Raw genomic sequence first — 26,285 nt, forward strand, 5'->3', positions numbered from 1 at the left:
ACGATAAAGTCTGTGCATTGACAGTTAATGAAACAGGGCTTATTTGACAAAGCGTTCAACCAGCATTAACGAAGCCATCAACTACAATCTGAACAATAGAGCTCAGAAATTCGCTCAAACAATCATTCACAGCATCGCTTCAAATTAAATCACAGACCTCGTCTTGACTCCGCACTGGTTGGCAACGGCATCGCTTCTGTCACTATCGCTGTTCCTCTATGGAAGCTCACGACCACAATGGAGATGAGGATGGTTTACGGCTGCATATGCAGATAGCTCCGTCTAGAATACTCAGGTTGCAACAGTCCAGTTAACATCCAGATGCACCTCCTCACAACACAGGTTCAGATCTAGCTCCGATACCATGATAAAAATAGCTAAAACACACAATTACAGAAACTCAATCATATATTATGCACAAATGGTGTATGTGCAAACACACTCACACACAGATTTACATTCAGATTACTCTATTAAATAGAGTTTCTGAGATCCAACTTATTCCCAAATTAGATAGAGAGGTTGAGAGAATTTCTCAACCATCACAAACCAACTTCTTAAATATGGAATGTAAGCATTAACTCCAACATATACGCCTTTCTCATTATGCCAAAATACTACTTGTGCGTTGAATACACTATACTACAGAAACTATTGACTAAGTAAAATACTCAAGACCAGCAGAAATAGTCAACAATTACATTAAACACTCCTCTTAATTTTGACTTCATCTTCATTAGGATTTTGACCACAGAAAATTCCTATGTGTTGTCTTTGAAATTCAAAACTTGCTTTTGCTAAAAGATTTGTAAATATGTATGCCCACTAATTTATGGAATTACAAAACCTAATATCGGTGTTCCCATGCTGACATTCCCATTGTTCATTAGCTCTATGAATGAAATGAAAATGGGTGTCCACGTGTTCACTTTGGAATGAAACATATGATTCGTAAATCACGTAAAATAGGAGTTGGATCCTTCTTTTTCTCAGGTTCAAGAACACTTACCAATATTAGTAACCAAATTACTTGACATGCTTCTCTTGTTGCTACAACATATTTTGATTTTGATAATGAAAGGTAGACAATGGACTTCTTCTTAGATACATATGAAATCAATCATCTACCTAAGTAAAATGCATATTCTTGCAAAATCATTATCTATGTAACCAACGTGATCATTATATTTGGAATCCGTCTACAAAATTCCATTCTACATCCATTCTCCAATATACATTAAAATCCTTTTTCTTGATTTTCAATGGGTTTCTTTTGTTTGCTCCATAAACCTGCATAGCATATAAGGTTACAAAATACATTATGCCCGGTCTTGTTTATGTGAGATACATCAGGCTTCCTATTAGCTACTAGTACAAAGTGGAATTGGCTATTGGACTACTATCATATTTGCTTAGCTTAGTTTCTAGGAAATTTAGTGCAGTTTGCTTGCATTCACTCACTCTTAAATTTGTCAAAATGTCCCGTATGTATTTTATTTGACAAATGAAAATTCCCTTTTTAGACTGTTCAAATTGATGATTCCAAAAAAAAGTCTTGTGACCAAGATTGATCGTCTCAACTTCCTTCTCCACAGTTTGAAAATATTTAAGCTACGAATTTATTGTGTGAATCAAATAAACAACATAAATGCGAACAATCAAAATATTACCTTCAAGATATGTTTTTGTATAGAGAGTGGGTTCATCAATATTATGTTTGAATTTTGTTTGGTAGATAAGAAAATTTTCTATTGTACCATACTCTAGGGATTCGTTTATATCATACAAAGCCTTTTTTAACTTGTAAACTTTCATCTCTTGACCCTTGACTTCATATCCTGAAGGTTGATCTAGATAAACTTCTTCTTTCAAGATATTAACAAGTTTTGTTTGATGTAGTTGATACCTTCTAGAAAGTTGTGTTATCGTAGATGGATCTATCTTTTCTTTTGTTTCATGTTATCATTGTGGGATGGCCTTAAATCTAATATTCAAAAGTTTGTGGCAGAATATTTGGTTTTCCAACAGAATAAAGTTGAGACAATTAAGACCCCTAGGTCTATTACAACCTCTAGCCATCCCAATTCAATGTTGGGAGGAGGTCTCAATGTATTTTATCATAGGTTTAGCCAAGACTGAAGGAAATATTATCATCATGGTGGTAGTCAAGAATACACACTTTTGTGCATTATCTCATCCTTTTAAATCCAGTGCAGTTGGTACTACATTTATGGAAACGATTCAAAAGCTACATGGAACCCCAATGATTATTGTAAGTGACAGAGATCATGGACATATCAATGATAAAAAACAACTTTCCATAAGGTATCAACTATATCAAGTTTTCTTTAGTAAACTAACCAATGATTTTTTTTGTTATTACTAATACTATTCTAGCAGTATCCAACTTTGCTATTGGGGCAAAGATTTCTTCATAATCTACTCTACGCTATCGTTTTATGCCTTTCAATTTCGCCTTTCTCATTGAACTTGGTGTTGTACACCCATTTGAATCCAATGCTTATTCTCCCTAATAGTAGATATAAATGACTCCATGTGCCATTCTTCTTTATTGTTTCAATCTATTCATTCATAGCTTCAACCCACTCTTTCCTTTTGGCTTCTTCTTCAAAATGTTTGATGAATGTTGGTAAGACAATAGAACAAACTATATGTGTTCATTATCTATTTGTTCATAACTTTCTCTCAAGCTTCTTGTTTTCTATGGAATGGTGGGATTAGATTTGGTGCTTGAAAATGGACTATGTGCATTATGTCGTCCTTGGTTTGTCCCTTCAACCCAAGCTTGTAGTTGTGCGAATTCTCGTCTTAGTTATTCCACTTTTGTTGCTTCACCTGCTTCGAATGCATATGGAGAAACTTGATTGCTATTTATTTTATTATCCCGATCATCCATGCTTGACCTTCAAACAATTTAACATCTCTTAATATAAATTTTTTCTTGGTGATATGATTTTACAACTTATAATCCTTGGATTCTTCACTATAACAATCAAACATTCATACTTCACTTAATCCATCCAATTCCTTCTAATTTCATCTAGAACATGTGAATAGGCTACAAAAACATAGATTCTAAGTGTGATACAGTTTTCTTCATAGAACTCTAAGAAATTTTGCTTTATCACTTTTGGTTGGAGATTTGTTCAAAATATAAATTTAGCATTCTACTGCTTCTTCCCAAAACTCATTTAGCAAATTCTTTGCCTTCAACATGCTTTTTTCCATATTGATGGTGATCTGATATTTCCTTTCTACTAGTCGATTTTGTTGCGTAGTGTATATTGTTGTATATTTCATTTTAATACATTGATCCCTCAAATATGTTGCAAATTCTTTGAAATTATATTTTCCTTTTTAATATGATCATAATACTTTAATTTTCTTGCTACTTTGTTTATCTGCAATGACTTTGAATTGGTTGAATTTTTCAATGTATCATATTTGTTTTTTATGAAGAAGGGTCATTTCATTCAACTAAAATCATCAATAAAGGATATAAATGAAAAATTCCTCCAATTTATAGGGTTTGGATTGGACCGCATAGGTCTATGTGTACTAGCTCAAGTTGACATTAAGCTATGTAGTTGGAAGAATTTAGAAATTTGTTTCTTTACTCTTTGAAAATGATACAACGTTCACATGGATTATGATGGATATCTATCACAAATTGAACTAGGACCATATATGTATTTTTCAAAAAAATAAAGACTACTCAAATTTAAATGGCCATATCTAAGATGACATGTTGAAGCTTCATTAGAGCTTCTTACAAACTAACCATGTGATAGTGATTGCTTGACATTTTTCATCACAAGAGGAAACATCCTACTTTTGGTCATTTGATTTCATTCTATGAATCTTTGATGGGGTGGCTTGTAAAACCATTTTCACCCATTTTCCGTACACTTAATATATTGTATTTTAGAAATTCTACATAATAGACAGATCATCAATGTCCTTCTTTTCATTATACTTGTTTACAACTATAATAATACCTATTTGTAGCATATTATAAAAATTATCATCACCCAATTTAATATAAGATTTAACTATTTCATCAAAACTTGAGAAAACGTCTTTGTTACCTATCATATGGGTACTTCATTCATTGTCTAGTTACCAGAGACCTTGATTGATATGTTCTTGTTCTGTTGAACAAGAAAAAAACATGGAAGATATTGCACCTATGTTAGTGCTTAAAACTCTTGTGTTTCCTTTATCAAAATTTGACCATTTATTCCTACATTCTATTTTAAAATGGCCATATTTCTTGTAGTCATAGAACTATATATTTGTCTTATCCATCTTTCCTATAATTCCTTTTTTATTTCTTCCACTTCATCTTGAATTTGACGTTGATCCTATGGCTGCTAAGGTTGATTTGATGCATTGTTTCTATTGCTATAATATCCTCTTCCTCTTCTTCCTCTGCTTCAATTACCTCTACCTCTTCCTCTACTAATTGTGGCTTGAGTTTGAAAGGAATCTTCTAATGGGTTATTTATACCTTTTATTCATGAATCATGATTTAACATTCAATGTGTCAATTCTTCAATTGAAAATTGGGTTATATTTTCACTTTCCTCTATGGCTATAACAAGCATGTCAAATCAAGGTGGGAGAATTCTGATAATATTCTCAACCACCTTTTGATCAATGACATCCTCTCCATGATTTCTAAGTTGATTTACCACCTCCATAACCTAATTCATAAAATGATATACTATTAAAGTATGTCGCATTTCTAAAGATTTAGACTTAGTCATGAGGGTTTGAAGCTTTGCATTCTTGACCTTGTCTATTCCTTGGAATACATTTTCCAAAATTTCCCAAGATTGATGAGTGCTAGCTAGTGTCACAATCTTAGGGAATACGAGGTCTTCGACTCCAGTTTGCATCTTTCATATTTCTCATGAATCCTTTCTTTTTGTCTTTTTCTGAAGCACTTCCTTCGTAATTTTTTATTACTGCTAAGTTTGTAGCTGTAGTTTCTTCATATTAATTCCCAAAAAATCGAAATTCTTAAAAAATATCTTCATCCTAATTTCCCACATTGCATAATTTGTACAATTCAGTATGGGATCATGTGTTGTTTGATTTCTCATGGAAGCCATGAATAAATTTTGTAACAAGTCCACCTTAATGTGGATTGAGGACTTGTCCTTGATTTTCACTTCACTAAAGCCTTGAGGTGTTAACAACACGGCATGAGCAAAGTTGGCATATAGTGGCCTCGATGAGAGCTACAAAGTAACCTTAGCACAATTAGAGTTTCTCCCTATAATACATTGAATGGGATTTATGGTGGTAGCTTCACACATAATTATTAGCTTGAGCATATTTGGAGAAAAATCCATAAAGAAAGTTTAGAAATACGACGGAGGAACAACTCCACAAAGAAACCTAGGCTTCAATTTGGTGTAAGGGTGCCACTCTTGTTAGAAAATCCTTTTGAAAGACAAATGATGGTAGCTTTATGGGTTTGTCAAATAGGGTAATTTTTTGTTTTTTGTTTTTTCTTCCTTATATGGTGGCTACTCCTTCCCTTGATAGTGGGATCAAGCTAAAACTATCTCTTGATCTCAATACTAAGCCAAAACTCTCCCTTGGGTCTCTTGATGTAGAATAGTTTAGAGAAATAATGACACAAGGTTTATTCCCTATGAAACTCAATTACAATGGCTTACAACTTTGGCAACCTCTCTTAGGCTTCTCCATTGCATAACTTAAGGGATAATTTTCTCTTGATAACACTTTGTAAATGGTTTCAACTTAATGACAACCCCTACAAAAAGAATCAATGGAATCTATTGTTCGTTAACTATGGGTTAGGAAGATCTATGCATGGGATCCACACAAACATAGAAACATCAATAGAGAAAAATTCTTCAAGACAACCTCCTTTGTTGGACGCTCTCATTAGCTTGATTGATCGAGCTACAACTCTAACATCATGTTGGACCTTAAGTGGAAGGGTGAAAAAATAGAGTAACACATATAGTAACCCACAATGAAAAACCAATGAAGCTTTATAACTCGTCTAACATTATGATACCACTTTTCCACACCGCACCAAAAGCTGATGACATAGAGAATGGATAAAACTATGAGTTGAATTCATCTAGAAACTTATATGATATAGTCTAACTCATTATTTGAAACTAGACTCACAAATAATACATATAATACTGAAATTAAAACTCTCCCTATCTAGCCAGTATTCTTATTACTTTGAACTTGTTCCTAATGAAAGTCTTACCAAATAACAATAATAATTGATTTAGAAAAATTCTTACTACAAATTATATATAATCTAATTGATGATGTTCCTAACAAATAAAGTTATGATGTTCTTATAAATTGTAATTGCTAAATTTTTATTTTCATTTTATTTAAATAATTACATTAAACCTAGGTTGGGAATAGTCAAATGGCTTTGGATGAGAGTGAAGATGAGGAAAATATACTTTAATTTTTATTTTCATTTTATTTAAATAATTACATTAAACCTAGGTTGGGAATAGTCAAATGGCTTTTGATGAGAGTGAAGATGAGGAAAATATACATTGAAAGTTTTACGGGATGTTTTGATTTTTTTTTGGAACATGAACTTGTTGGTCGAATGATAAGAGAATGAGTACAGTATAAATTGAATTTGGTATGACTTTTTTTTGGCCTTTAATGAAAATTATTTGAGTTTGAAGATTTCAACTTTATTTAGGGAATCCTTTAAGGCCTTTGGAGCAGGCTTGTTATAACTCTTAAAATGTGAAGATAAGATTTAATTATTATTTACTTTTATTTTTTAAAAGAAATTATGAATTTAATATAATTTAAAAGAGAAAAGGATAGAGGTTCATATACCTAAATATTTTATTAAATTTATAAAGTTTTTAAATGAAAATTTTCAAAATATAAAAATTAATTTTAAAACACAATTTGTTTTTATTGTGTTTTGAGTCTAACTCTGAGAGTGTTGATGAGAATTGAAACCATGACTTCCCACTCTAATCACAAGGTATGGGACCTCGACCAAATAAACTAACCCTCCAAGCTTAAGTAAAATTTGAATATAAACATTGTGAAAATAATATTTAGATATAGATCATTTTTAAAATAATATTCTCAAAAAATATAATAAATAATAGTAATATTGGTTTTACATTTTTATAAAATTTTATAAAATTATTAACAAAAATCCTAGATATATTAATATATAAATCTCCACATAAGACCACATTTTTTTAATTCATATTAAAAAGAAAAGAATTTCAATTAAGGTGAAAACTATCAAAAATAATTTAAAAAAACACAATAACACATCCTCTAACCAACGAACAAGGTAGAGAAATGCCCCTGAGGGAACCATGTAATTTCTTTTTTTTAACTTACTGGTTAACTATTATGTAAACTAATGATAACTAACATATAAAATAATCTGATTGTGAGAAACATAAACATAAAATGAGTAACCTTAAAGTATACATGAAATAATATTTCATTACTTTTATTATTAATAAAAAATATTCAATAATCTTATTCTTATTCCAATGGAAAGAAACATGAATACAAATTTTAAAATATTAAAAAAATAAAGATGAATATAACTAATATAAATAAAAATCCACTCATAATATCTAAGCATCACATAATATTTTATAATAATATTTTATAAGCATAAATAATATAAAATGCAGTATTAAATATAAACATTATGTTAATTTAATTAAATAAAATAAAAATCAAATCGGAGACAAAGTCTTTCCAAAGCTATCAAAAAGATATACAGTAAACTACAAACGTAGTCGTCGGACTTTTGAACTCTTAATAGAACACATAATCCATGATGAAAACATGAAATAGGTATGACATATAAAATGGTATCTTACTATAAATATATATATATATATATATATATAAAATAATTAATATCAATATAGAGTAATCAATGTATTGGTTGATTATCACTATATTTTTGGATTTTAATATCTATTCTCTTTATGTAGGCCAGATTACTTCCAAAAAAAGATATACAGTAAACTACAAACGTAGTCATCGGACTTTTGAACTCTTAATAGAAGACATAATCCATGATGAAAAGATGAAACAGGTATGACATATAAAATGGTATCTTACTATAAATAAAATATATATATAGAATAATTAATTTCAATATAGAGTAATCAATGTATTTGTTGATTATCACTATATTTTTGGATTTTAGAATCTATTCTCTTTATGTAGGCCAGATTACTTCAAAAAAAGACATACAGTAAACTACAAACGTAGTCGTCGGACTTTTGAACTCTTAATAGAACACATAATCCATGATGAAAAGATGAAACAGCTATGACATATAAAATGGTATCTTACTATAAAATAAATAAATAAATAAAATATATATATAAAATAATTAATATCAATATAAAGTAATCAATGTATTTGTTGATTATCACTATATTTTTGGATTTTAGAATCTAATCTCTTTATGTAAGCCATATTACTTCCAAGAAATTAATCCTTAGATTTTTTAATTTACACATTTTCATATTACTTTGATCACTAAGTAAATTGTCCTTAAAAATATTATATTTATCGATATTATATTTAAATTAAAATTTATTATATATATATATATATATATATATATATATATTATCTAAAATTATTTAATTAAAACAAAAACCAATACTGCAGAGAAAGACTTGGAAGAGTTATTGAAAAAATGATGAAGTAAATTAGAGACTTAATCCATGGACCTTCAAACTCTCATTAAAGAAAAAAACCCATAAAGAGGGAAGGAACCTGTATACCATACAAAATGTCAACCGATGTTGACGATTCGAACTTTGTTAAAATAAAAACAATAAGAAACACGTTGGTTGTGAAATGAAAGAGAGAAGGGAGCGAAGCGAATGTCACTGTGGTGGCAAAATTTTAAATGGTTTCACAAACCTTTCTCCATCGAATAATTTTCACTCATGGTTGGAATTTTCACCCTTTCTCTACTATGGAGTGATGGAGGTAGTGCCATCGTTCTTATGATATTCTCTAATTTAAGATACACATTAGTCCTGCAAGCCACCTGGATGTGAAAGGAATAATCCTCACTCATATGCCCTCTACAGTTTATCCGAGCTGTCCTTCAATCTGTCATTTTGTTCTTTAAAGTAGATTAATCGCTCCCTCAAATCCTCAGGGGCCATCCTACCTCCTCCCATTAGATAAGTGATGATGTTCTATCAGTTTCGTGGTTGAAACCTCCTTCCTCAAATATCGAACGAGTCCCATGTTGAATTTCCTGATTTAATTTTTTGATATAAGATATAATAATTAACTCTAATTCCGCAAAGCTATTGGATATCTTTTGCCAAGGTTTTTTGATTTCTCTCAAGGGATTCCTTAACCGGTGTGAGATAATAAGTTTGAGGTAAACTCCTCCTTCTGGTAGTATCACCAAAAAAAATTCCTCCTGACATAGGTGGGATTCCTTAACCGGTGTGAGATAACAAGTTTGAGGTAAACTCCTCCTTCCGGTAGTGTCACAAAAAAAAATTCCTTTGATATAGGTGGTAGCACAGTCGGAATTTGGATTTTTCTTTATTTGGATCAAAAAAATTAAAGTTTCAAATTTTTTGTTTTTCAAAAATAATTTTCTGATAACAAATAAATAGTTCACCAATAAAATTAAATTACTATTCAATAATACAATTATATTAAAAAATTTCACATATTTATCATAAAAAAATTGAAAAACATAAATGCCCATCACACACAAATGACTTATTGAACCCTAAATATTATTATTCCTTTATAATTATTCAAGTTAGAAGGTTGTCGATTGAGAAGTCTGCATTAACATTCAGTGAAAGCATTGAGAAGGATGCCCTGGTCTATTTTTTATTTTTTATTTTTTTAATCTACGAGAAGTTTATGCTACCGCTTTTCAAATTTTGGTGGAAATGAAGCTTAAGCAAATAGATCTGTGTTAGATCTCATCATTGCACCCGTGGATCTCAGAGTTGCACAACCACAGTTGAAGTGAAGGAAGTGTTATTTGTTTACATAATAAGGTTCGCATGAGAATCTTCCGCGGGTTGTCTTCCGCATGGTTATCTTCTAGGTTCGCATTCTTCGGCAGGGCTTTTTCATTCTTCCGCAGGGTCATACATAAGCTCAAGAATCATCGACCGGCCTTGATCTAGATGGCTCCCAACTTTGTGAAGATCGTTGCTAGCTCAGTTCGGTCCGCTTCTGGGGGGCAAGCTCCTGCCCATATTGTCAGTGAAGCCCCAACTCCCAATATCCAAGTGGTCCAAACCTCACTCGATGAGGCTTTGAAGTTTTCTGAAAGTGCCCTAATCTGTCGGTTCAATGGTTTTTGGCCGCAGCTGACAGCTCTCCACAGTTGGATCTCGGAGGTATGGAAGCCTATCATTTCTGATGAAATTAATATCTACCCATGTGCTAGGGGTTTCATTATAGTAGATTTTGAAAACCCTGAAAGCAGACAATCTATTTTAGATTTCGGCGCTTGGTTTTGGGAAAACTCAGGCCTATTCATAAAGGCATGGAACCCATCATTCGATCCCTCAACAACAGTCATAACCTCAGCACCAGTTTGGGTGCGATTACCAAACCTACCCTTGCATCTCTAGAATTTCTCCTTGCTAAAAGCCATTGGAAATGCAATTGGGAAATTTTACTGCAGGTGCCCAGAAACAGAGGAATATGCCAGAACCACCTATGCACACATCTATGTTGAAATGGACTTCAGCGCCGAATACCCAACTGAAATAAACCTAACAAATAAAGACTTTGTGTGGAACTAGAAACTCGATTATGAAAGTGTCCTCTTCAGATGTCGATCCTGCTTTGAGACAGGTCATCTAGCCAAAAATTGCCCAAAAGCCTCCCAGAAAATTTCTACTAGAAAGAATCACCACAGATCTACATGGTGGGAAGGAGCACAAAAAGAACATTACACTGTCATCAAGGAAGAATACTCTCCAAAAAACTTTGAATCGCAAGAAATCGGGCAAGAAAGAAACAACTCTCAAGACAAGCAGGGGGAAAGCCCCGACCAACAGTAAAAAGTGAACTTGACGACCTCTCAAGCATCAACACTTATGAGGATTCGAATACCGCATAAAATAAATCTTCATTTAATAGCAAAGCAGATCTCCCAGACCAAACTTCTTCTCCTACTATCTTCAAAAGGACAAACACAACAGATCGCAAAGCTAAGACACCAATGTCCGAAGAACCAGAAGAGATGAAGGAGATGCAAGATAAAGGAAGTTGGAATACCGTAGAGGAAAAAAAAAAAGCTACAACACCAATCTCGCCAAGAAAGACGAGAAGCTAGACAATTAAGAACTAAGAAAATTATAGGTCCGATAGACCAATTTGATCTCAGAGGACATTAACCATCATCATCATCATCAATAATGATAATATATGTTATATTCTAAAATATATATTTTATATCAAAATTTCAGAATAACCAAATTCACAATCAAATTAAGATTAAAATTAATTGTTAAAGATTAAAAGTACATGATTGTAAGTCTTGTTCAAAAAATTATACACAGTTCTTAGTAGCAAAGACCATTTAGACAATGTTGATATATTTTAAACTTAAAACAAATCAGAAAAATGACTGATTGATTTTAAATTAAACATTGTTATGAGACAAAGTAGAACATAATGATAGTGGATAATTTTACACTAAAATATGTCATAAAACAAAGTAAAAACAATATTTATATTATATAATGATTTGTTGTAAAATGATAGTGACCCGTGGAAAACAACTCTCAAGGTGGTGAAAAATAACTAAAAATGGAGAACCTAAGTTTTCTCTGGAAAATTCATGAACCTCTGAGTTATTTTCCACTCGCCATTTTGTAAAGGCTCCAAAGTGGGCCAACATTATGGAATTTTATGGATCTCTTGTGAAACATTGGAGTGGCAGGGTTGCTTCATTTAAATTTTGTTTTAGAATTTTATTGCATAGTAAGATTTTCAAAATAGAAAATGTAAAATTGATTAAAACCCACTCGGATTAACTCTCTACATAATTTTAATAGAATTTTGTTTTGAAATTTTATTGCATAGTAAATTTTTCAAAATAAAAAATGTAAAATTGATTAAAACCCACTGAGTTTAGGGTTGTACAAAGAAAAAAGAATATAAGAAAAGAAAACTAAGCACATTTTTGAATGGTTAAATTGTCTCCATCCAACCATTAAGGGCTTAAGGCCATGTTGAGTTTGAGACTAAGGAGACTAAGCCCACATGGAGTGCAATGATTTTAGCTCAGCACAAATAGATGGAGGAGACCTTGATTTTACAAGGCACGAAAAGTTTGGTATACACTTATTCTTCAATTGCATATCTCAAGTATGATTCGGTGCTCTCCATGTGGATTCATTGTAGTGTTGGGCACATTCAAGCATGATTTGGAAATAAATCAATCAATTTCACTAACAATATTCCATTGATACATTAATTGAAAATCATTAATTCTCCAATGTAATGTGTCAAATCAATTTCCATCATACATTCTAGTAGAGATAGGGGCAAGGACATGCAGCATTCATGTCGGCCTATTCCCCATCTTACTCCAGACTTTGTGAATAAATGGCTCTTACTCCATACTTTATGAATAAATCGATGAATATGACACCACGGCAGCCCCAGTCCAAAATGAAACACAACTTGATATACAATATTAAAAATATTTTCCCCAAAATAATAACCCATCAAAAATATGTTTCGTAAATTTCAAAACACATCAAAAAGATAATTATACCAAATTTTTAATCAAATACTACTAAAATACCATGTGGGGCAAAACTTTACCCGTCAAATTCCAACCCTCGGTGGTAGTCCTCTTTTGAAGGATTTGGTAAAATAAGATCTACGGATGGATTCTCTTGCATTGTTTGTCTCAAACTATTTCGGCAATCCTTCCATCTCTTTAAGAGAATCTTTTGTCTCACCTCGGTATTGTCTTGCACTGTGGTCTTAAGCCTCGCGAGAGTAATGGAAGCCATATCCATTTTCACTTTTTCGTCTAATTCCCTAGAGGGTCGCGATGGTTGAGGGACATCCGCAGTGCACAGTTTTCTGTATTGGGCCCCACTGTAATGTAATCTGATACCACTCTCATTGCATTTCTTCAGTCGATATCATGTTCCCGACTAGCAGACGATCCACATGAGCCTCCAAAGCAAGCCTCCGGTCCTTGCTAGCAAATCCAGATACTGTAGTGAGATCCGTTGTGTCATCTATACTCGTTTGCTTCATGATTATGGTGCGTTATATTGTTTAATGGTGTCGAGTGTCTATCTGTTGTGTCAGTAATGCTAATTTCCTTCATGATTATAGTCGGCTACTTTGTTTAATGGTGTGCAGCGTTTGTTTACCTTTCTCTCTTGGTTCTCTAACCTGTTGCTTAATGATTATGGTGCATTGTAATGGTTAATGGTGTCCAGTGTATTTCTGTTGTGTCAGTAATGCTAATTTTCTTCATGATTATGGTGGATTATTTTGTTTAATTGTGTGCAGAGTCTGTTTATCCTTCTCCCTTGGTTTTCTAACCTGCGAGGACTTGGAAAAAGTTAGGTTAGAAGAGGGATTGCAGGCAACATTATGAATTTTAAACACTTGAGCCTGAGAATTTCAATGGTTCTCATGGCACTTTCTAAGCCTTCTTGTCCCTTTTATCCTATCTCACTCCATATTATCATTTCACAAATCCATAGTATTTACTATTGAATGGGTAAACCAATGAGTCTCATAAATTTCAATGGTCCTCATGGTACGTTCTAAGGGGGAGGTTCTATCTTAGTAACTTTACGGTGGAGGGTTCTATCGGTAACTTTATTAGTGAAAACTATGATCATTTTAGTTCTCTTCTGAGTTTGAGTGTTGCTTCCGCTTCTCCATTTTCGCTTCTTCCCATCATAGGCCCATCTCTCTCATTTTGTAATCAATGCACTACACACTGTGAGATGGAATGTCCCCTTTAGATGGTGGTGACGGATTTTATTCTCCACACATTTATATAAGTTATATAAAACCCAAAACAATGTAATGCTATTTAATCATTATCCATAAAAAATAGTTGTAGATATTGTCCCAAATCTACGTGCCTCTTCTGGTGCGATCTCAAAATGGCCATCATTTTGTCCTTCATCACAATGGACCAAATTCGCACCAAAATGGCCATCATTTTGGCCTTCATAGGACTCTGCATAGTTTTGAGTCATAATGGTTGAGGTTTTTGTAAGTGTCTATTTTGCAAGGTCTTAGTTTTCTTCCCTAGAGGATAGTTTAATTGTTGATTATCATGTTATGAAGTAATATGGAAAATAAAAAGTATATGTTTGTTACAAATGTAAATCATGATTAAGCTTGAGGGTTAGCTCAGATGTTTGAGTTCTCATTGTTAAAGTATCTCTGCTATTGAGAGGTCATAGTTGAAATTCTATCAAAAATCTCGGGATCAAGGTGTGTGGTTGAACTCACAAGAAGTATTCATTTAAAGTAAATATGTAAAAAAAAATGACTTTTTCTCCTTCATGGAACAAGTGACTAAGGTAGGAACAAATATTCTTTGTATAGCCAACAATAGATATAAAGAAATTTCAACATGAATTATGCATGCCTTCCCTTTTTAGAGGGGCTAATTATGTTAAAGAAAATAAAAAATGGATTCTTGTAAAACATAAGTTGGAAAAAGGTAAGGGTAAACCATAGCGTCTTAAACCCTAATCAATAGTTTGTTCATTAACAAAGTAATTTTATTTTTCATCTATAAAATTAGTCATATTTTTAGCAATGATCACAAGGGTATGGAAACCAATATATACTATTCTATATGCCTTCATTTATTAGAGAGGCTAATTATGTTAAAGAAAATAGAAAATGAATTCTTATAAAACGTAAGCTGGAAAAAGGTAAAGGGTAAACCATAGAGTCGTAAACCATAATCAATAGTTTGTTCATTAACAAAGTAATTTTCTTTTTCATCTATAAAATCAGCCATATTTTTAGCAATGCTCACAAGGGTATGGCAACCAATATATTCCATGCTATAGGGTCATTAATACGCTGGGGCAATATATGTCACACATTGGATTTAAGCAAGTATATTATTCAACGAGTGGCATATACTGCCCCGCGCATTAATAGTCCTATAACATTGTATATATTGATCGTCAAAGAGACATAACATTGTATATATTGATAGTCCAAGAGTGTGCCTTGTCAATGTATCTCAAACCCTATATAAATTCTGATATTTATTTAGGTTAGGTTACCAAAATTGTGCTAAATGTGATTCATGTTTCCCCGTGTGTTATGTGAATCTTGAGAACTCATTCAAGAAGCATGATGTAGCTAAATGGTAGACAATGGAATGGAAATGTTGAGTTTGGATATTCCTTAGTGGACAATACATACTGTATATTATGATATTTCTTGATTATTATGTTGTGGTAATTCCTTCTTACAATGAGCTAGTTGATTATAAACCAAGAATTTTTTAGAATCAGTTGGTGGTTTATCACCCCCATATTAGTATCAAAAAGCTTGCTAGAGTAATGTAATTGAAGGTCGTTAGGTATCTTGCTAGTGGGTTACAACCTTATGTTTTGAATAATTAGATGGTTAATGGATAGTTATGACATTGCAACATTTTTTTTTAAATGTAATACAGAGATTAACCTTAGGGATGTTAAGCATCAATTTTATAATTTTTCCATAAATGTAGATGTACTTGTAACTATAGAAACAATCATGTTAATTGTGATTCCATTGTCTTTATTTAATGTATTGGTGTCATAGTAATATTAAATTAGAGATTCCATGGATCAGTAAAGTAGTTAGTAGAGAATTCATGAATCAATAAATACAAAATTCAACAAATAGTGAAAGAAGCAATAAACACAAAAATCAATGGAGAGGTTATGGAGAAGTAAAAATAAAAGTTGTCAAAGCTAGAGTAGGGCCACTTCTTGAAGCTAGATCAAAGCTGCTAGTGAAAATACAATACTTCCCTACAAAATAGTGAAGCCATCACAATTGTGTATGAATAAAGAGACACTCATTCAAGATACATTAGATATCTGTAGAAAGCTTAGTTATTTGTATTTTGAATTGGTGTTAGTGAAGGTTTGGTTTCAAAGCTAGTTTTGAGAAGTTAATAGGTGTAGAAGAAAGCACATGTCTTGAAACAATGTGCAAATTTTTCATGAGTCTCTAAACACTTAGAAGGAAAGAAATGAATAGGTAAGATATGGAGTTTTATTTCGTAAAAAAATGTTTATAGTGGTTCTCCATTTTTTTTTACATATGTAAATGATTTCTTTTTTTTCTAGTTGAGGATATACTATGTGATTTTTTAATTTTTTTTTAATTTATACTCATGTTGTAACCTGGGAAATGGCTCCAAGTAGCCACATACTTTTTTCAAATTCCTGCTTTTATAGGGAAACGTTATGAGATGTTTATGATAAATTGATGACCTTGTTGAAGGTTCAATATGTTTAGGATTACATATCCCATGGTTATATGAAGTAGCTAAATAGGCTTTATCAAATATTTATAGAAATTAGTTAAGAGAACACACAATAGAGGATGAAAAGGAACTACATCTCATCCAAAATGCATTGGATTAATTATATTCCATGTGATTTTTCGTGCAAAGTTCTCTAAATCCACCTCGGTTATTTTGGAAAGCTCTTGTCAAGGAACCTCTAATAAGAAGAAAGTTCTGCTATAAACATTGAGAAGAGAACCTGAAAGTGCAATAATGAAGGAATCAAAGTCAATAGATCAATACATGACCTAAGTAACAAGCATTGTAATTCAATTAAAAATGTATGGTGAATTTGTGTCAAATCAAAAGGTATTCAAAAAGGTTCTCATAACCCTTTCCAAAAATTTTAATTCAATAGTTATGGAAATTGAGGAGGAAAAATATTTTATTCAACTCTTTGTAGATGAATTGATGGGGCCTATTCTCTCCCACAACTCCAAAATCAATAAAAATGAAAATTCCTCACTTGAAAATGCATTCAGGACTCATATTTCTCACCATAGAGGTAGAGGAAGTTCAAGAGAAAGAGCCAAAGGGAAAAGAGGAAGGAATCAAATAGACAATGTTGAAGAGTTAGAAAAACAAAGGGCGAGAAATGACAAATAATCAGATAGGTATTATAAAACTAAGATCAAATATTATTATTATAGTAATATAGGTCATTACACTAGATAATATAGGAAGAGGCGGATTGATATGGTGGATGTAGTAATCACATGACCAACAACATATATTTGAGTTCAAATTTGGATGAATTAATGAAAATAAAAGTTAAATTCAACACATATTATATTGCTAATGTTAAAGGTATTTGAGTGGTCAATATCACGGCCATACAAGGCCAAAATAAACATATACAAGATGTAATCTATGCCCCAGGTTTGAGACAAAGGCTCACCAGTGTTAGTGAAATCACTCAAACAATTTACAATGTTGTCTTCAAGGGATAAAAATGTTTCGGTTCTAATTATCCTCCTACTAATAATTTAATTGTTCAAGTTCAGATGACCAAGAACTGAATGTATCCACTTTTGAAGACTTATAGAAAACACTTACTTTATTTTCCAAAAAAAAAACCTTCATGGGTTATTTCTACTTATGGCATTCCAAATATGATCATCTTGATTTCCACAGTTTGAAGTTGTTGCAACATAAAATGATGGCAATGGGTTTTCCTTCTATTCATGAACTAGTTGGCCATTGTTAGTGTTGCATTATTGCAAAGGAACATAGGGACAACTTCCTTAGATGTGTATCATATAGAGTAAATGATCCCCTAGAGATGATTCCTACTGACTTGTGCGGGCCTGCAAACTTAACTGATTGCAGGAAGATATTATCTTTTTAATTTTATTGATGAATATATTAAAAATACTCAGGTGCACTTCCTTGCAAATAAATTGAAAGCATTTGACAAGGCCAAATATTCAAAAAACTAATCGAGATAAAAATTGGCTAGAAAATTAAAATGTTGAGATTAGAGAGAAGACGTGAATATGATTTGAATGACTTTAATGAGTTTTACAAAAAATGGGTCATCAAATGACAACTTATGACTAGATTTGTATCATAGTAGAATGGTGTAACGTAGAGAAGAAAAAAAAGTAAAATAAACATGGCAAGGAGTATGTTGAAAGAAAAAACTTGTCACGTAATCTTTGGCAAGAATGAGTAGCATTTTCTATATGTATTTTCAATAGTAACCCACAAGTACCTCAAGAAGCATGGTTAGGTAAGAATTATTTTTTAGCAAACCTCATAACTTTTGGTTGTGGAGATTATGACCATGTGCCTAAACAACTAAGGACAAAATTGAACAACAGTAGTGAGAAATATATTTTTATTGGACATGGTAAATAGTCCAAGGCTGACAAATTATACAATACAGTGATTAAGAAAGTGATTATAAACAAATATGTACAATTTAAAGATCAATAAAGATGGGACAAAAGTATCGGTATGTCCATAACCATTGGAAAAATGACTCTTCATATTGAAGAAGCAACAGAAGAAGACCAAGTTGAACAAAAGGCTTCACAAGTATAATAACTAGATAGGAACACTTCATCAAGGAATCCCATAAATTCAACCTTAGGAGAACCATAAAACTCATTATGTTTTTTTGTACCTAGTCGTCAATCTAGGAATAATTGTAAGTCACTTCCTAGAAAGATTAGAATTCTACAAGATATATATGAAGAGTTAGGATTTCATTCAAATTCTACATTGCTCATATATGAATGCACATTTTTTGAGGAAGAAATCAAACATAAACCATGGTTTAAATAAATTTATTATGAGTTATATTCCATTGAGAGAAATGACATATGGGATGTAGTTCACTTACCCAAACACAAATTATGCATTAGAGTGAAATGGGTTTACAAATACAAATTGCATGAACAAAATAGAAGTGGACAAATATAAGGTTGCATCAATGGCAAATGAATTCTCATTACACCTTAGGATTTATTTTCAAGAAATGTTTCAGCATGGTTCTATATTGGACAAAGTACAAGAAGTTTTAGCATTAGTTACCCAAAAAATTGGAAGGTGTATCAAATAGAAGTGAAATTTGTAGTTCTAAATAGCATTCTAGAAGAAGCCATTTATGTGAAACAATCACTAGGTTATGAGATGAAAGAGAATGAACACAAAGTGTACAAGTTGAAGAAAAGTCTTTATGGTCTCAAACAACCTTCAAGAGCTTGGTATAGAAAGATAGATTTGTATATGACCAAAGAAGGTTTCAATAGTAATAGCAATGAATCTACACTTTATGTAAAGGTAAATCATCTTGGCCATTTTTTTTTCTTGTATGGCAATGATATGATTCATATAGGATAGTAATTAATTTTAAAAATGGTTTGAAAAATGAGTTTGGGATGATTAATTTAGTCTTGATAGACTTTTTCCTTGGCATAGATGTAAATTAGTAAGAACATATAATTTTTATATGTCGAACAAAATATGCATCTGATTTTTTAAGAATATTTAGAGTGAAATATTGCAAAATGACACCCATACCAATAAAAATAGGAATCAAAATCAACAAAGAAGGAAAATTTTCAAGTATAGATCCAATAAAAATCAAAATCAAGAGGCTTGTTGGAAGTCTCATGTATCTCACAACTAGGAGACTAGATATCATGAATCGATTTAGCTTGACTCCATTTTTATGGACACGCCAAATAAAAGCATTGAGAAGTTGGTAAAACAATTTATAGATACATTATAGGTATGACATAATATCACCTTTTATATTCAAGGATAGAGAATTATTTTTTGATTAGTTATACAAACAATGGTTTTGTAGGTAGTCTATATGATAACAAGAGCACTTTATGAAATATTTTTCATTATGTTTAAAGGTAATATCATGGGAATAAAAAGAGTGACCCATTGTGATGTTCTCATCCATAAAGATTAAATATTTAGTCACAACAACATCATCTTCTTGAATAGTGTGGATACACAATTTGTTTTGACAATATTCAACAAATGCAAAAAGAAATGACCCAAATATATTGTGAAAACAACTCAATTATAGTTGTCTATAATCATTCTTTTCACTAGAAATGCAAACATATAGATATTAGATATCATTTTACTAGAGAGATTTTAAATAAGGGTGATATTTACTTATAAACATGTAAATCATAAGAATAATTACTTGAACTATTCACAAATCCATTGGAAATATATATTTTTCAATTTCATATGAAGAATTTAGGAGTAATAGATGTTGAAGTATTCAACGATTGTAGTTAAAGAGGAGAGTTGGAGTAACGTAATTACATTGTAGATTAACTGGCTATTTAGTTACAAAATTCAATTTCGAATAGTTATATGTTTAACGGAAAATTATACCAATGTAACCTATATTTTTAAAAATATGGTAGATATATATATGATCATGGATGTGAAGCATCATTTTCATAATTTGTTCACAAATGTGCATGTCATTGTGACTTAGATACAATTAGATTAATGGTGATTCCTTTATCCCCATTTAAAAAAATTATTATCTCTAGGTCATAATACATAGGTTCTTTGAGTTGTCTTTAACTCCTGCATTTAATCTCTTCCCATTTTTGGTTCTTCGTTGCAAGGTCATTGGAATCTATATGATTTTTTATCCTCCTACTAATATTAAAACATAATATCAAATTGAGACAAACAAATTTTAAGGAACATGGAATATTATTGTTTGTCAACTCAGATGAATCATTGTTCCCTGATGTAATTGTTTTCAAACCATTGAATTCACTCCATTGAATTAAACACTTAATGACCAACGACAACATTCATAAACTCAAGCATCTATGCTACCTATGTCACTGCCATGCTTTGAGAGACATAATATATTTGTTAGGGTCCAACCCTAACCCCCTTATTTATGTAATAGGACCAAGTCATAGTTATAGTTAAGTAAAGAGTCAATAAATCCCATATTAATAATTGTAAGTGGTTGACCAACATTTAAAGAAGGGACCACAGTTAGTTGTAAATGGACCATGGTATTACATAGATGGTATTAATAAGAACCATGGTATTGCAGGTATGAATTATATATAAAGGATAGAGACTCCCCTCGAGGAGAATTGTGTCTTATTTTGTAATTGAGCCCAGCTCTATTGGAGGTTGCCCCCTCAAAGAGGCAAGTGAACACTGCTTTCTGAATAATAAAAATACTTGTTGTTATTTCTTATTGTTCTATGTTCTGGGTATATTTTGTTATGAAACCAGCTCAAGAAAAGATAGAAAAGATAGATCAACACTTAGAATTTAGCCTCTTCGAGGGGGCAACGTCCTTTACATTACATAAATGAACAATTATTGGATGCTTCAAATGACAAAACCTCCTTTCTATATATAGGAGTCTAAGGAGTCACAATATAATCCAGCCGACTTAACAATAATAATATAAAGCCACAAAAATAACAATAGAGGGATTCTATGGGGCACAGTAATAACAATATGGGGGCAATAGGGGCACAACAATATTAATAAGGGGTATAACTACAATAGTAATGGGATAATCACTAGTATTATAGGGACCCAACATGCCCCTCTCCTTCAAAAAAGTGTTGTCCTCAACGCTTGAGTAGTTCTGGATACTTCTGCATAAAATTCTCATCCTCCCATGTGGAATCTTCAGCGGATAAGTTCTTCCACTTGATAAGATACTCTGAAATTGATCGATTTCATAGCTGTCGAGTTCTTGTTTCTGTGACTACTTCTGGTTCCAATATAATTTTTCCTTCCTCGTCAAGTTTTGGCAATATTTTTTGAACTGGGAGCTTGTCGCCTATAACCTTCTTTAAACATGAAACATGGAAAACTGGGTGCAATCGAGAAGCTGCAGGAAGCTCCAATTTGTATGCCATAGTACCAATCTTTTGCAACACCTTGTACGGACCATAATACTTTGGTGATAATTTATTATCCTTCTTAACTTGCTTGAGGGACATTTGCTTATATGGTTGTAGCCGTAGGAATACCCAATCACCTACATCAAAACTTCTTTCACTGCGATGTTGATCTGCCTGTTGTTTCATTCTATTTTGTGCCAACACGAGGTTATCCTTTAAGAGTTGGAGGAGTTGTTGTTGATGTTCGATGTGATGTTCCACTGCCTGAACCTTAGAATTTTCTCTTAAATATGATGTGATGGATGGTGTTGATACCCATAAAGTGCCATAAATGGGGTCATTTTTGTTGCTGTATGGAAGTGTTATACCACCATTCAGCCAGAGGCAACCATTTGACCCATTGTGTCTGTTTATCAGATACAAAGCAACGAAGATATCCTTCCAAACATTTGTTTACTATCTCAGTTTTCCCATCAGATTGAGGATGATAAGATGAGCTATGAGCTAACTGAGTACCAAGACAAGAAAATAATTCTGTCCAAAAATTTCCAGTGAAAATGGGATCTCTGTCACTTACAATAATCTTTGGGTTTCCATGTAGCTTTTGAATTGTTTCCATAAATGCAGTAGAAACTGTACTGGCTTTAAATGGATGTGATAATGCACAAAAGTGTGCATACTTGGTAAGTCTGTCAACTACCACCATGATGACACTCTTTCCCTCAGACTTGGGTAAACCTGTGATAAAATCCATTGAAACCTCCTCCCAACGTTGGCTTGGAATGGATAAAGGTTGTAATAGACCCGGTGTCTTAATTGTTTCAACTTTATTTTGTTGGCAAACCAAACATTCCGCCACAAACTTTTGAATATCTGATTTAAGGCCATCCCAAAAAAATTCCTTCTTAACCCTGTGGTAAGTTTTTAAAAATCCTGAGTGCCCTCCTAAGGGAGAAGTGTGCAATTCCATAAGAATCTTTTGTTTTAGCTGGGAATTCTTACAGAGGTATAAGCGATCTTTGTACCATAACGAATCATTTTGCCAGCTAAATGTATCAGACGTACTGGAATCTTGTTGTAACTTTCGAATAAGTGCCCACACTTCTTCGTCATTCTTCCATTCCTCCCTTGCTTCGTTTATCCAATCTGGTTGGATAATAGAAATGGCCACAACAATGCTTCCACATCCTCATCCTTTCTTGAGAGTGCATCTGCCACCACATTTTGCTTCCCTTTTTTGTAGATGATTTCAAAGTCATAACCCAACATCTTTGTGACCCACTTTTGTTGCTCTTCAGAGGATAATCTTTGTTCTAAAAAGTATTTAAGGCTATCATGATCCGTTTTTACCTTGAAGTGTCTTCCCATTAGGTAGGGTCGCCATTTCTTAAGTGCATGGAGTATTGCCAACATTTCCTTCTCATAAATAGCTTTGCTTAAAAACTTTCCCTTGATTGGACGACTTTCAAAAGCAATGGGTCTTTCATCTTGCATTAGAACAGCACCAATTCCATTTCCTGAAGCATCACATTCCACAATAAAGGTTTTTGTGAAGTCTGGTGTAGCTAAGACTGGTGCTTGGCACATTGCCTCTTTAAGATGTTCAAAGGCCTTTGTTGCTTCCGGAGTCCATGAAAATGCATCTTTCTTCAATAATGTTGTTAGAGGTGCTGCTATTCTCCCATAATTCTTAACAAACTTGCGATAATACCCTGTCAACCTGAGAAATCCTCGCAGATGCTTTATGGATGTGGGGATTTTCCATTCCTTAATGGCTTTAATTTTGCTAGGGTCTACCTTAACTCCTTCATGAGATACAATATGACCCAGATATTCCACCTCCTGGACTCCAAAGAAACATTTGGATTTTTTCATATAATTGTTTCTCCTCCAATAGTTGTAGCACCCTGTCAACATGTTCAACATGATCCTTCCAAGACTTGTTGTAGATTAGTATATCATCAAAAAATACTAACACAAATTTTCTAAGGAATGGTTTGAAAATTGAATTCATCAAACCTTGAAATGTTGAAGGTGCATTGGTAAGGCCAAAAGGCATGACCAAAAATTCATAATGACCCTCATGAGTTCTAAATGCTGTTTTCGGAATGTCTTCATCTTCATTCTGATTTGATGATATCCTGAACGAAGATCCAACTTGGTGAAGTAAATTGATCCATGCAATTCATCCAGTAATTCATCAATGACAGGAATGGGGAACTTATCTTTAATAGTGAGCTTGTTGAGCTCCCTATAATCCGAACACATGCGCCATGATCCATCCTTCTTGTGCACCAATACTACTGGAGCAGAGAAAGAACTTTGACTCGTTTGAATTATACCAGCCTCTAGCATTTCTGCAACCATACGTTCAATTTCACTCTTTTGGACATAGGGATATCTGTACGGCCTGATGTTTGGAGGAACACTTCCTGGAATCAGATGAATAGCATGATCATGATCACGCATAGGTGGGAGACCTTTGGGAGTCTCAAATACCTTGGAATGATTGTCCAGGACTTTTTGGAGATCTGGAGAAATAGATGATTCCAATGTGGAAACATCTAGCGAACATAATTGTGCAATTACACCTCTTTGCTCCTTTTTTAGAAGCTTTGTCATACCATTAGAGCTGATTATCTTTCCTGGTTTCCTGCAATACCCCTTAATTCAACTTCCTTTCCTTCCATAGAAAATTTGATGAAAAGTTCTTGAAAATTAAAAGCTATTGTACCCAAGGATTGTAGCCATTGGACTCCTAGTACAACATCAGCACCTCCCATTGGAATGGAAAGCATTGGGCTAGTCAATACATATTCTCCCATGGATAGCTTGATATTATGGCACTTTCCAGAGCAATTTATTGTTCCTCCATTTGCAATCATCACTTGACACTCTGGTGCTGGATATAGGAAGCAATTCAATTCTTTTGCTACCTTACAATGAATAAAATTGTGGGTGCTTCCTGAATCAATCAACACTATTACCTTTTTCTTCTTGATTTGTCCTTCTATCTTGATGGTTTGAGGAGTGGTAATTCCCGCCAATGCATTACAAGATATGGTCAGATTTATTTGTTCTTCATCTAGGCTTTGTTCTTGGAGTATATCCTCTTCTTTTGACCTTTCTTGCTCCTTTTCTTCTTCCTCTTCACAATCTATGTAGAATAATTTCTTCTCAGCACACTTATGACCTTTAGTGTATTTTCTATCACAACTGTAACAAAGCCCTTTTGCTCTTTTTTCTTCCAATTGTTGTGGTGTCAACCTTATAGGTTGTGGAAGACTAGGGGCAACAACACTTCCGTCTTTATAGTTGTGAGTGGTATGCTTCCTGGTTGCCATAATTTTGCTTTCCATTTTTCTTGCTAACCTGAATGCCTTCTCTAATGAATCAGGTTCCCAAAGGCGAACATCATGTTGGATATTATCCTTTAAAGACCCTATGAACACATCAATCCTATGCTCCTCTGGAATATCTTTTACCCTTATGTTCAATTTTTGGAACTCCTCAATGTGCTCCATTATTGAACCCTTTTGTTTGAGACTTATCAATTGGCTAAAAAAAGTGTTGCTTTTTGTATCCTCATAATGTGCTATCAATTCTTCCGTAAAAATTGCCCAAGTGATAAATTTTTTATGAGAGCAAAGCCATTGATACCATACAAACTGATTTGGTTCCAAATATAAAGTTTCCATACGTACCTTTTGTGTGTTTTGCACATTATTGAGATCGAAGAATTGCTCCATCTGTAATATCCATGTGGCAGGATCCTTGCCATCAAACTTCCTCATATCGATTTTTGGAATATGGTGGGTCTTCGATCCAACATTAGATTCTATGGAATCATGATTAACATTTCTTTTGTTCACATCATGATTTTCCTTTACAACCTTTTCACCATTAGTAAGTATTTCTTGTAGAAAATTTCTCAAATTTGTCTTCAAATCTGCCATGTCTGTCTTCGAATCTGTCTTCAAATCTGCCATGTCTGTCTTCGAATCTGTCTTCAAATCTGCCATGTCTCTATTCAAATCTATCTTTGAATCATCCATCTTAGCTTCCATGCCCTTTATCTTAGATTCCACTCCATTTATCTTAGATTCCACGCCATTTATCTTAGCTTCTATTAGCTTTTGTGAGTGTGACATTTGTTGCACTTGTTCTTGTAATTTTGATATATCATGTAGCATTTCTTCCTCTTCTTCATGAGTCATGCTAGAGCTTTCAGGTTCCTTACTAGGTGTTTGCATTTTCTTTCCTCAGGGCATCAG

At 32.9% G+C, this 26,285-nt stretch overlaps 1 protein-coding gene across 5 annotated transcripts in view; it reads right to left on the reverse strand.

The window, feature by feature from the left end:
- The window catches only part of LOC149165976 (mini zinc finger protein 2-like), a 241,060-nt gene that overhangs the window by 108,218 nt on the left and 106,557 nt on the right, over positions 1–26,285 (reverse strand). The window contains exon 2 of one of the 5 annotated variants that reach the window (XM_089431243.1): positions 1,268–1,290. The exons of the other annotated variants lie outside the window; for them this stretch is intronic. The gene's annotated coding sequence lies outside the window, so the exon portion shown is untranslated. Of the gene's footprint in view, positions 1–1,267; positions 1,291–26,285 lie in introns of those variants that run through there. 5 annotated transcript variants of the gene reach the window in all.

Source organism: Pinus tabuliformis, chromosome 5_1 (assembly GCF_031772625.1).
Source record: "Pinus tabuliformis cultivar Carrire ecotype Pingquan chromosome 5_1, CPIR1, whole genome shotgun sequence".
Taxonomy (NCBI): Eukaryota; Viridiplantae; Streptophyta; class Pinopsida; order Pinales; family Pinaceae; genus Pinus; species Pinus tabuliformis.